Genomic DNA, 14,431 nt, shown 5'->3' with positions numbered 1-14,431 from the left:
TATACATCATAGCTCTCAAAAATTGATATTAGGTCGTGTAGTATGAAATGAGTAGAATTGAATTGAAACTTTAATCTTTTTTCTTCATATGAAATGTTTTTATTGTCAATTGAAATATGCACCACCATTATTAATACACTTCTGCCATTTAACGGGAAGTTCATTAATTCCCCTGCTGTAAAAGCCTGCGGGCCGGGAGTCGATAAACTCTTGGAAGGCAGCTTTGACAGCCTCGTCAGAATTGAATGTTTTCCCTACCAAGAAGTTATCCAAATTTTGAAAGAAGTGGTAATCAGTGGGTGCTAAGTCGGGTGAATACGGTGAATGACGAAGAGTTTCCAATTCCAACTCCTGTAGCTTGGCCAAGGTGACTTGTGCGGTGTGTGGCCGAGCGTTGTCGTGCAACAATAGCGGTACGCTTCGATTGACTAATCTTTGCTGCTTAACCGTCAGTTGCCTCATCATTTCGGTTAGTTGTCGGCAGTAGACATCAGTCGTAATCGATTCACCAGGTTTCATGAAGCTGTGATATATGACACCTGCGTTGGACCACCAAACGGACACCATAAGGTTCTTTTGATGAAGATTTTTTTTCGAACAATGTTTTGGTGGTTCATCTTGATCCAACCACTGCGATGAACGTCTGGTATTGTCATATAGGATCCATTTCTCATCACAAGTAACAATCCGATTCAAAAATGGATCGTTATTATACCGGCACAACAAAGAACAAGCTTCGAGACGTCGTTCTTTCTGTATGTCGCGCAACTCATGCGGTACCCACTTGTCCAGCTTTTTCACCTTACCAATTTCAGCCAAATTAGTCAATATTGTTTTTTTGGTTACACTGAATATTAACGATAATTCGCTTGCACTTTGACGTGGATTCGCTTCCACCACGGCTTTCAGATAATCGTTATCCACTTGAGTTTCAGGTCGTCCACGTGGTTCATTTGTTAAGTGAAAATTACCAGAACGAAATTTCATGAACCAACGAGATACTGTTTGCTGTGAAGTGACTCCAGTACCAAACACATCATTAATATTGCGAGCCGTCTGAGCTGTTGTGGTTCCACGGTGGAATTCATATTTTATTAACACACGAATTTCACTATTTTGCATGGCTGCACAAAAATTTTTATAAAAATAAAAGTTTTCAATAATTTTTAACACTTTAAACTCTGATCGAAAGAGGAAGAATGTGCCTTTTCCACATAAAAAAGTCAAGTCCAAATATAGATTTAGAGTGAAGTTATTGGCAGTTGAATGTGGCATTTCGAGAATCTACTCATTTCATACTACACGACCTAATATATCGTACATGTTCATTTTTTATCTACCAATTCGATGGTGCAAATATAATTATACGTTGCAATTTGAAAAAAAATGACTTTTTTGAATTTAGAAATTTCAAATTTCAATGTTTTTTTCTCAAAAACTTTTTGAAGTATTTTTCTAAATCTTTTAATTGTTAATAAAAATGTGTTAATTTTCTAGCAAATTAAAATTTATTTCACCCATTTATATCGAATAGTTTTGTAGATAATTGGGTTTTAGGAAACCTCCACAAGTGTCGAAAAAGTCGTAAAAATCAAAAACAGTCGAGAATCGGTACTTCGTTGTATTATGAAACTTATGTTTATTTTCGATAACAAATCCATTTTCTTTGGAAAAATTGTCATGTTTCATTAAAAAAAATGAAGAAGGGTCAGTTTTCGGTGCGGAAGTTATATCAGGTTGAAAATATTTTTTAAATGTTGGTTTTCTTCATAAAACAAAAGTACAAACTTCAAAAATACATTAATTTTATAATTCTCCATATACGGATGGTATCAGCTTCCAAAAGCGACCCCTGTATGTATCGTTAGTAAATAATAAAACTATGGTTTAATTTTAGATCTTTATGATTTTGTAGTGAAATTTGAAACGCTTTTCAAAAATTGCGTTCAGTACTGTACATGAGAATTGTAATTTTCTAGATTATTTTGATGTCCATAGTAGAAAGGTACCATCTTTTCGATATAGGTATTGTACGAGTATAAGTCAGTTACTATTCCTGCCAAGAAATTTTCTCTGAAATTTGTGTATCTATAATAAGTAAAATGATGGATTCAGGACTTCTTAGAATAATTTCTTTTTTAGGAAGTCGATTAATATTACTACGAGACATAGAGGGAGTGTGAATAGGTGTATAAAAGTGGAAAAAGCTAATAAGAAAGGTACATTGTTGGAATGTGGAGGACCTATTAGTCGCGTTAACTTTTTGGGATGGTCGCACTGGATAATTAAACTCACTTGGTTGGAAAACAGAAAAGAATATGTATTGAATTTCAAAGGCTATGTTGTAACTGAAGGGTAACAAAAAAAAAGGGGTATATCTAAAATGACTAAGTATATGTAAAAAGGTATCAATGCGAATGGTCTCTCGCTTTCCTTTTGAAACCGCCGCGTATAAATTGAATGTCAGCAGTTTTGAGTTCTTATGTACGAGGACGCTTCGAAAACTACACATACATAATAGGATACAAAGTTTCACAGAACAAGAAATGAAAGCGACATCGTGAGATGTAAGAAAATTAAGAAAAGGGATGGATTAGGAATATATAGTAGATGCGCTAGAAGAGGAGAGATGTAAACATGAAAACAACGTCGTCACTTACTACACAGAAAGATGAGAGGTCATGCAGTTAGCTGTATAATAAAATAGGTGAATTTGATAGTAGATTATTTATGTATTTGTCATTGTTAACCAAGTAGGGATTATTCTTGGTTTCAACAATAAGTGTAAGGAAGAATATAAATTTCAAAAGAAACTAAGAGAGGCTTTTAGAAAAAAATAGGTGGAGGCGCAATATATATTAATATTACTTATACAGTAGGTTTCGTTTATAAAGTACTCTCTAGGGAACAAAAATAGGATACTTTATAACCGGAGGTACGCTATAAAAAATACATTAAAAAAATTCATATATTTTACATATTACGTATGTTACGCATATACGCCTTTATTTATCTAAAAGTCCGAACAAATCTAATAATACATAGTAACTTAGGTACACATAAATTTTGAATGTAATACATACGTACATGAATACAAAAAAATGCTGATGCATATGTACATAGTACATATCTACGCATGTGTATAGTATATATGTATGTATTAAAAAAATGGATGATGAATTTTAACAAAAACATTGTAACAACATAGAAATAGAATAATATATAAACAGTACTGTATTTATTCTGTTTCTGTTAAAAAACTTGTTATTTTTGTTTCCCGACTACTTTTCAACAATATTGTATTCTCGATATGCCTTTCAACTTTTAGGGCTGCTTGAAGAATATCATCAAATACATTATTAGTAGTTTCTATAAAATGTATAACACTTTTAATAGCACAAAGTGCCTCAGAATGACTCGGTGGTTTTTCTTCATCCTGTTGAGCATCGTCGTTTTCATTATCAGAATTTTGATGATCATTTAATGTTCCTAAAACTTCAGCAGTAATATCATCATCCGTTAAGGTTTCCGTTGCTATTACATTATCATCAACTGTCGAAAAACTGTCATACTCAGCAAGATATGTTTCAGCATTTGTTAGATATTGATAGTTAAGACTCAGCCAGACACTAAGGGAAACATCCCAGTCATTACAGTCCATATTAAAATTTTTGTACTTTTCAAACCACATTCATCGTCTGAATCAAACTCCTCAGTCGATTTTACGAGACCTGCATATCGAAAGCAGTTTGCAATAGTTGTTAGCGTAACTTCATTCCAAGATTGGGCGATCAACTTTATCGAGTCCAGGATGGTTATGTTGAAGGACTCTTTATTATCTAATGATTTGATCAGACGGCACATAAAGGATCTACGATAATATGCTTTAAGACATTTAATTATGCCTTGATCCATTGGTTGTATTACGGAGGTGCAATTTGGTGGCAAAAACTCTAATCTGATATTTGTTAGATATAGAGTTTTTGGATGAGCTGCACAATTGTCAACTAGCAGCAATATTTCTCTATTTTGTCGTCGCAAATTTTCATCCCAATCTTTTAAATAGTTTTCAAAAATCACTGAAGTCATTCATGCTCGAGTGTTTAATTTATAAATTACTGACAGACTTTTTATATTTTTCATGCACCTTGGCCGTTCATATTTACCAATAACAAGAAGTTTACATTTTTCACTACCCGTCATGTTTGCTCAAACCCAAATAGTGTACCTCAATTTTGATTGCTTCCCTCCCACACATTTTTCTCTCCTAAATTTAAGGGTACGATCTGGAGTCATCCTGTAAAATAACCCAGTCTCGTCCCCATTAAAAATATTTTCACTGCTGCAATTTTTCGATATTCCAGGCCACTTATCATCTAACCACTTTAGGACAACTTGTCTGTTAACATCTCCTGCTTCACCAGAAACTTACCAAAATTTATGTTGTGTCGAGTTTTAAAACGTTCGAGCCACCCTGTAGAACACTTAAAATCGTCACCTTGTAATCCCTGGACAAATTTTCGGCTTTTGCTATCATAACTGGACCGCTTAATGCAGTATTTTCGGATCTTCGAATTTCAAACTATCGTAGAATACCTTGATCTACATCTTGACATACAGGATTTCTAATTTTTTTAATCTTCTGGGATTTATTTTCGCTGGCTATCTTATTTTTTTGTCGATTGCTCCAAATTGTAGAAACCGTTGTTTTTGCCAGACTTTCGTTAGGCGATTTCTGATTTACGAATGCCACTCTCAATACTTTTAATAATGTCTAACTTCTCTTTAATAGTTATAGACTTACGTTTGTCTACCATTTTGAGCAAAACAAAAAAGTACCAAGCATTCACTAACATAAAAGCATCAGACTAAAACTACTGCTTTTACCCATATCTGGTCCACACGATCGAGTATTGCAAAATCCCCGGCGCCTTAGGGGAACCACCGGACCACCATCCAGTTATAACGTACAAATGTACTTTACACCCGGAGTTAGCAACGAAATAAAGAAAAAATAAAGGACGCTATAAACGGACTTAATATTATACTATCGGCCACAAAAGTGGTCGACCACGCTAAGGTTCAAAATCGCTTGACGCGTATTCCGAGCGAAGGTACCTTATCAGTTCACAAAAAATGATCCACAACAAAAACGTGTCTAGCGAATAAATTTAGAATTTTACATCGAATACCAAGTTTGCCGGAATATTTTCAAGATGATAATTTCAAATAAATCAATTCTGCTAGTAATTGTATAAAAACATCACTATATTAACATTGAATATTGTAAATTGCAAAAGTTGATATGGCTATATAATTGTTTAAGATGAAAACTAAAAAAATAAATGTTAAATTCAATTATAAACAAGACCAACAATTTGAAAAACACTGTAGTACAACTTACTAAACTTCAAGACTTTTATTAACAATAATATTTTGCTGGGAATTAGGAATTAACTAGTCCGACTGTTTCCTACCGCTCACTTAACAATCAAGTGATTTCTATGTCACAAAAGTTCTTTAGACAAAAGATGACATAAACGGCGTTTTTCGTAATGCGTACGTTAAAAGGGAAAATTTCAAGACAAATTTTTTTCGGAAATACAGTACGATTAAGAGAAAATAAACTTGAAATTTATATAAATAAATGACTAAATTAAAAAATAAACAATTCTAATAGCGGGTTACTCCCCCATTGGCGTCGATGACATCTTGTAGCCTCCGGCCCATTGAACCCACAAGGTTTTGACACAAGGGTGAACCTCTAACCCCATTCCAGATTAGGTTGCAATGTGCCACCAAATTTTCGGTAGTACGTTCATTGTTATTGTGCCACCTTTGAACCATTAGGCCCCATAAATTTTCTATGGGGTTTAGATCTGGTGAATATGCAGGCCAAGGAAGATTATTTATGTCTGGATGCTCGTGATACCAGTCCCTCACGATGTTTGCGCGATGTATCCTACAGTTGTCATCAACATAATTGATGACAGGCATTTATGCCACAGGATACAAAGTACGAACAGAAGGAAGCATAACTTCGTCGAGCATCCGAACGTACTCAATAGAGTTCGCCCTTGTTTCAAAACTTGCCAGTTCGCCGGGACCATCAGCAGACATCCACCCATAGAAGTTAACCCGTATTCGGCCGGACCTTCTGTTCGATACAATATAGCGTTCATCGTACCGAGTATTATGAGGTCGCCATAAATGTAGCCTGCCGTTTTCGCTTGACAAAAAAGTTATGCAGGTAAATGAATTATCAATCAAGCTATACGATTATAAATTTTTGAGGCATAATAATTGTATTTTTTGCTTGGCACTCCAAGACCGGCCTAGCTTATTTAGAGAAAAATGCAGAATTACTTCTTTTAAACTAAGGCATAAAAAATTCTATCTTGTGACACATCGTTGTAAAGGGGTTATTAAGAACTTTTAAAAACCGCCGAAACATGCACGGGTCCGCATTTGAAAAACTCAAGTTGTTGTCATTATCTCAAAAGCTAAGGAATATTTAAAATTTTGAAATTTATTGGTTTGTAGACATAAGAAAACTACAAAGTCCTTGTATCAAACGTTTTGATGAAAAACCTTTAGTTATCGATTCATTTAGAAAATTAAATTCGACCTAATTTTAGTTTTTTCACACTCACAACTCAGAAACTAAAAATCATTCGGCAACATTGTTTTCGGTTCTTAGAAGAGTATTAAATTTGGCACATTTCTTCCAATTTAACCCACCCTGTAACTCTTCCCGTTTAAGAGATAGCAATAATAGCACATCGAATTTGGAGCACCCTGTATAACACAGTCGACATCTCACAGACTTTTCGCTCAACTCAAGATGAATTTCTTGCCAGAAGTAATAATATAAACAAAAAAACGTCCCCAAATTTAAGCCATTGATAAAGTTACCATAATTGAAAAAGGACAATGTGATTACGTACCGTAATATTCAACTCACGACTAATTTCGGAAATATTGCACCCTTGTTCGTACAAAAGTACTATATTAGTTTTAATATCTTTGCCCAAATTCGGAGCCATTGCGCCTTAACGATAAACTAAGAAAATACCAAAAAATAAAATTGTCTCAATGAATTGGGTCAGCAATACATGTTTTTGCGCAAAAAGGGGGATCCAACAAAAAGTAATATAGGTCAAGTGTGACAAAAAAGGTATCCGACCCACAGTACCGCAAGCGATTTTGATTTGAAATTGGTCGACCACTTTTGTGGCCGATAGTACATGATACGTTATAACCGGCAAAAAATCAAGAGTATATTGGTGGGACCAATAAAATACGTACTTAATAAACGGAAGTACGTTATAGACGGAATCCACTGTATTAATAAATGTAAGAGCATAGTTTATAAGAAACAGATTAGGGAAGATAGAACAAGGCAAGTTACTTTACATTTTTATATTTTATTACAAAGTTACGGTTTGTTCAGTGAAACCTCTCATTACGGACATCTCTGTTAGGTGAACAACTCCCTTAAGCAGACCAGTTTCAGAAAACAAAGCTCCCAGCAATTTTTTTATATGCAGAACCAACTCCCATAAACAGATACTCTAATAAACGAACGCGGACACTGTTTTTGGTACAGAAAAATATAGAAACCTCCGTTAACCAGTCTTCACATCTTATTAATGAAACGGCGGCAACGGCGCGTTGTGCTCGGGTATATTGCTTTGCAGGGAATTACCCGAATTAGCTCTATGAATCTCCTATTCTTTGTTATAATGCAAATGCATTAAATCAATATTGAAAAAATCTATCGAGTTCAATCACGTTGTTGGGTAGCTGCATAGTTTTCCACAATAATAGGCAGAAACGAATGAAATCGATCAGACACGATCGTTTCATCAAGGAATTTGCTCAAATCGACCGAGTTGGCTTATTTCGGCCGAATCTGTCTATTTTGGCTTGAAATTGCACCAAATTGATGAAAACGTGCCAAAATGACTAAAAGAGGCAGAAACGAGCGAAATCGGTCAGAAACGATCGGTTCATCAAGGAATTTGCTCAAATCGGTCGTTTTGGGTTATTTTGGCCAAATCTGTCTGTTTTGGCTTGAAATTGCACCAAATTGATGAAAACGTGCCAAAATGACTAAAACAGGCAGAAACGAGCGAAATCGGTCAGAAACGATCGTTTCATCAAGGAATTTGCTCAAATCGGTCGTTTTGGCTTATTTCGGCCAAATCTGTGTATTTTGGCTTCAAAATGCACCAAATTGACGAAAACGTGCCAAAATGACTAAAACAGGCAGAAACGAGCGAAATCGGTAAGAAACGATCGTTTCATCAAGTAATTTGCTCAAATCGGTTGTTTTGGCTTATTTCGGCCAAATCTGTCTATTTTCACTTCAAAATGCACCAAATAGATGGAAACGTGCCAAAACCACTAAAACAGGCAGAAACAAGCGAAATCGGTCAGAAACGATTGTTTCATTAAGGAATTTGCTCAAATCGGTGGGATTGGCACGTTTTCATCAATTTGGTTCTATTTCGAGCCAAAATAGATAGATTTGGCCGAAATACGCCAAATCGGTGGTCGATTTGAGCAAATTCCTTGATGAAACGATCGTTTCTGACCGATTTCGCTCGTTTCTGCCTGTTTTAGTCATTTTGGCACGTTTTCATCAATTTGGTGCAATTTGAAGCCAAAATACACAGATTTGGCCGAAATAAGCCAAAACGACCGATTTGAGCAAATTCCTTGATGAAACGATAGTTTCTGACCGATTTCGCTCGTTTCTGCCTGTATTAGTCATTTTGGCACGTTTTCATTAATTTGGTGCAATTTCAAGCCAAAACAGACAGATTTGGCCAAAATAACCCAAAACGACCGATTTGAGCAAATTCCTTGATGAAACGATCGTTTCTGACCGATTTCGCTAGTTTCTGCCTGTTTTAGTCATTTTGGCACGTTTTCATCAATTTGGTGCATTTTGAAGTGAAAATAGACAGATTTGGCCGAAATAAGCCAAATCGGTCGATTTGAGCAAATTCAGAGATGAAACGATCGTTTCTGACCGATTTCGCTAGTTTCTGCCTGTTTTAGTCATTTTGGCACGTTTTCATCAATTTGGTGCATTTTGAAGTGAAAATAGACAGATTTGGCCGAAATAAGCCAAAACGACCGATTTGAGCAAATTCCTTGATGAAACGATCGTTTCTGACCGATTTCTCTCGTTTCTGCCTGTTTTAGTCATTTTGGCACGTTTTCATCAATTTAGCGCAATTTGGATCCAAAATACACAGATTTGGCCGAAGTAAGCCAAATCGGTCGATTTGAGCAAATTCAGAGATGAAACGATCGTTTCTGACCGATTTCGCTCGTTTCTGCCTGTTTTAGTCATTTTGTCACGTTTTCATCAATTTGGTGCAATTTGAAGCCAAAATACACAGATTTGGCCGAAATAAGTCAAATCGGTCGATTTGAGCAAATTCAGAGATGAAACGATCGTTTCTGACCGATTTCGCTCGTTTCTGCCTGTTTTAGTCATTTTGGCACGTTTTCATCAATTTGGTGCAATTTCAAGCCAAAACAGACAGATTTGGCCGAAATAAGCCAAAACGACGGATTTGAGCAAATTCCTTGATGAAACGATCGTTTCTGCCTGTTTTAGTCATTTTGGCACGTTTTCATCAATTTGGTGCAATTTGAAGCCAAAATACACAGATTTGGCCGAAATAAGTCAAATCGGTCGATTTGAGCAAATTCAGAGATGAAACGATTGTTTCTGACAGATTTCTCTCGTTTCTGCCTGTTTTAGTCATTTTGGCACGTTTTCATCAAGTTGGTGCAATTTCAACCCAAAACAGACAGATTTGGCCGAAATATGCCAAAACGACCGATTTGAGCAAATTCCTTGATGAAACGATCGTTTCTGACAGATTTCTCTCGTTTCTGCCTGTTTTAGTCATTTTGGCACGTTTTCATCAATTTGGTGCAATTTGAATCCAAAATACACAGATTTGGCCGAAATAAGCCAAATCGGTCGATGTGAGCAAATTCAGAGATGAAACGATCGTTTCTGACCGATTTCGCTAGTTTCTGCCTGTTTTAGTCATTTTGGCACGTTTTCATCAATTTGGTGCATTTTGAAGTGAAAATAGACAGATTTGGCCGAAATAAGCCAAATCGGTCGATTTGAGCAAATTCAGAGATGAAACGATCGTTTCTGACCGATTTCTCTCGTTTCTGCCTGTTTTAGTCATTTTGGCACGTTTTCATCAATTTGGTGCAATTTCAAGCCAAAACAGACAGATTTGGCCAAAATAACCCAAAACGACCGATTTGAGCAAATTCCTTGATGAAACGATCGTTTCTGACCGATTTCGCTAGTTTCTGCCTGTTTTAGTCATTTTGGCACGTTTTCATCAATTTGGTGCATTTTGAAGTGAAAATAGACAGATTTGGCCGAAATAAGCCAAAACGACCGATTTGAGCAAATTCTTGATGAAACGATCGTTTCTGACCGATTTCTCTCGTTTCTGCCTGTTTTAGTCATTTTGGCACGTTTTCATCAATTTAGTGCAATTTGGATCCAAAATACACAGATTTGGCCGAAGTAAGCCAAATCGGTCGATTTGAGCAAATTCAGAGATGAAACGATCGTTTCTGACCGATTTCGCTCGTTTCTGCCTGTTTTAGTCATTTTGTCACGTTTTCATCAATTTGGTGCAATTTGAAGCCAAAATACACAGATTTGGCCGAAATAAGTCAAATCGGTCGATTTGAGCAAATTCAGAGATGAAACGATCGTTTCTGACCGATTTCGCTCGTTTCTGCCTGTTTTAGTCATTTTGGCACACGTTTCATCAATTTGGTGCAATTTCAAGCCAAAACAGACAGATTTGGCCGAAATAAGCCAAACGACGGATTTGAGCAAATTCCTTGATGAAACGATCGTTTCTGCCTGTTTTAGTCATTTTGGCACGTTTTCATCAATTTGGTGCAATTTGAATGCAAAATACACAGATTTGGCCGAAATAAGTCAAATCGGTCGATTGAGCAAATTCAGAGATGAAACGATTGTTTCTGACAGATTTCTCTCGTTTCTGCCTGTTTTAGTCATTTTGGCACGTTTTCATCAAGTTGGTGCAATTTCAACCCAAAACAGACAGATTTGGCCGAAATATGCCAAAACGACCGATTTGAGCAAATTCCTTGATGAAACGATCGTTTCTGACAGATTTCTCTCGTTTCTGCCTGTTTTAGTCATTTTGGCACGTTTTCATCAATTTGGTGCAATTTGAATCCAAATACACAGATTTGGCCGAAATAAGCCAAATCGGTCGATGTGAGCAAATTCAGAGATGAAACGATCGTTTCTGAACGATTTCGCTAGTTTCTGCCTGTTTTAGTCATTTTGGCACGTTTTCATCAATTTGGTGCATTTTGAAGTGAAAATAGACATGATTTGGCCGAAATAAGCCAAATCGGTCGATTTGAGCAAATTCAGAGATGAAACGATCGTTTCTGACCGATTTCTCTCGTTTCTGCCTGTTTTAGTCATTTTGGCACGTTTTTCATCAATTTGGTGCAATTTCAAGCCAAAACAGACAGATTTGGCCGAAATAAGCCAAAACGACCGATTTGAGCAAATTCAGAGATGAAACGATCGTTTCTGACCGATTTCGCTCGTTTCTGCCTGTTTTAGTCATTTTGGCACGTTTTCATCAATTTGGTGCAATTTCAAGCCAAACAGACAGATTTGGCCGAAATAAGCCAAAACGACCGATTTGAGCAAATTCCTTGATGGAACGATCGTTTCTGACCGATTTCGCTCGTTTCTGCGTATTTTAGTCATTTTGGCACGTTTTCATCAATTTGGTGCAATTTCAACGCAAAACAGATTTGGCCGAAATAAGCCAAAATGACCGATTTGAGCAAATTCAGAGATGAAACGATCGTTTCTGACCGATTTCGCTAGTTTCTGCCTGTTTTAGTCATTTTGGCACGTTTTCATCAATTTGGTGCATTTTGAAGTGAAAATAGACAGATTTGGCCGAAATAAGCCAAATCGGTCGATTTGAGCAAATTCAGAGATGAAACGATCGTTTCTGACCGATTTCTCTCGTTTCTGCCTGTTTTAGTCATTTTGGCACGTTTTCATCAATTTGGTGCAATTTCAAGCCAAAACAGACAGATTTGGCGAAATAAGCCAAAACGACCGATTTGAGCAAATTCCTTGATGAAACGATCGTTTCTGACCGATTTCGCTCGTTTCTGCGTATTTTAGTCATTTGGGCACGTTTTCATCAATTTGGTGCAATTTCAACGCAAAACAGATTTGGCCGAAATAAGCCAAAATGACCGATTTGAGCAAATTCCTTGATGAAACGATCGTTTCTGACCGATCTCGCTCGTTTCTGCCTGTTTTAGTCATTTTGGCACGTTTTCATCAATTTGGTGCATTTTGAAGTGAAAATACACCAGATTTGGCCGAAATAAGCCAAATCGGTCGATTTGAGCAAATTCAGAGATGAAACGATCGTTTCTGACCGATTTCGCTAGTTTCTGCCTGTTTTAGTCATTTTGGCACGTTTTTATCAATTTGGTGCAATTTGAAGCAAAATACACAGATTTGGCCGAAATAAGCCAAATCGGTCGATTTGAGAAAATTCAGAGAAGAAACGATCGTTTCTGACCGATTTCGCTCGTTTCTGCCGGTTTTAGTCATTTTGGCACGTTTTCATCATTTTGGTGCAATTTCAAGCCAAAACAGACAGATTTGGCCGAAATAAGCCAAAACGACGGATTTGAGCAAATTCCTTGATGAAACGATCGTTTCTGATAGATTTCTCTCGTTTCTGCCTGTTTTAGTCATTTTGGCACGTTTTCATCAATTTGGTGCAATTTGAATCCAAAATACACAGATTTGGCTGAAATAAGCCAAATCGGTCGATTTGAGCAAATTCAGAGATGAAACGGATCGTTTCTGACCGATTTCTCTCGTTTCTGCCTGTTTTAGTCATTTTGGCACGTTTTCATCAATTTGGTGCAATTTCAACGCAAACAGATTTGGCCGAAATAAGCCAAAATGACCGATTTGAGCAAATTCCTTGATGAAACGATCGTTTCTGACCGATTTCGCTCGTTTCTGCCTGTTTTAGTCATTTTGGCACGTTTTCATCAATTTGGTGCATTTTGAAGTGAAAATAGACAGATTTGGCCGAAATAAGCCAAAACGTACCGATTTGAGCAAATCCTTGATGAAACGATCGTTTCTGACCGATTTCTCTCGGTTTCTGCCTGTTTTAGTCATTTTGGCACGTTTTCATCAATTTGGTGCAATTTGAATCCAAAATACACAGATTTGGCCGAAATAAGCCAAATCGGTCGATTTGAGCAAATTCAGAGATGAAACGATCGCTTCTGACCGATTTCGCTCGCTTCTGCCTGTTTTAGTCATTTTGGCACGTTTTCATCAATTTGGTGCAATTTGAAGTCAAAATACACAGATTTGGCCGAAATAAGCCAAAACGACCGATTTGAGCAAATTCCTTGATGAAACGATCGTTTCTGACCGATTTCGCTCGTTTCTGCCTGTTTTAGTCATTTTGGCACGTTTTCATCAATTTGGTGCATTTTGAAGTGAAAATAGACAGATTTGCCGAAATAAGCCAAAACGACCGATTTGAGCAAATTCCTTGATGAAACGATCGTTTCTGACCGATTTCTCTCGTTTCTGCCTGTTTTAGTCATTTTGGCACGTTTTCATCAATTTGGTGCAATTTGAATCCAAAATACACAGATTTGGCCGAAATAAGCCAAATCGGTCGATTTGAGCAAATTCAGAGATGAAACGATCGTTTCTGACCGATTTCTCTCGTTTCTGCCTGTTTTAGTCATTTTGGCACGTTTTCATCAATTTGGTGCAATTTCAAGCCAAAACAGACAGATTTGGCCGAAATAAGCCAAAACGACCGATTTGAGCAAATTCCTTGATGAAACGATCGCTTCTGACCGATTTCGCTCGCTTCTGCCTGTTTTAGTCATTTTTGGCACGTTTTCATCAATTTGGTGCAATTTGAAGTCAAAAATACACAGATTTGGCCGAAATAAGCCAATCGGTCGATTTGAGCAAATTCAGATATGAAACGATCGTTTCTGACCGATTTCGCTCGTTTCTGCCTGTTTTAGTCATTTTGGCACGTTTTCATCAATTTGGTGCAATTTCAAGCCAAAACAGACAGATTTGGCCGAAATAAGCCAAAACGACCGATTTGAGCAAATTCCTTGATGAAACGATCGTTTCTGACCGATTTCGCTCGTTTCTGCCTGTTTTAGTCATTTTGGCACGTTTTCATCAATTTGGTGCAATTTCAAGCCAAAACAGACAGATTTGGCCGAAATAAGCCAAAACGAACGATTTGAGCAAATTCCTTGATGAAACGATCGTTCTGACCGATAA

Source organism: Euwallacea similis, unplaced genomic scaffold (assembly GCF_039881205.1).
Source record: "Euwallacea similis isolate ESF13 unplaced genomic scaffold, ESF131.1 scaffold_57, whole genome shotgun sequence".
Lineage (NCBI taxonomy): Eukaryota > Metazoa > Arthropoda > Insecta > Coleoptera > Curculionidae > Euwallacea > Euwallacea similis.
Note: the sequence above shows the minus strand (reverse complement) of the source record.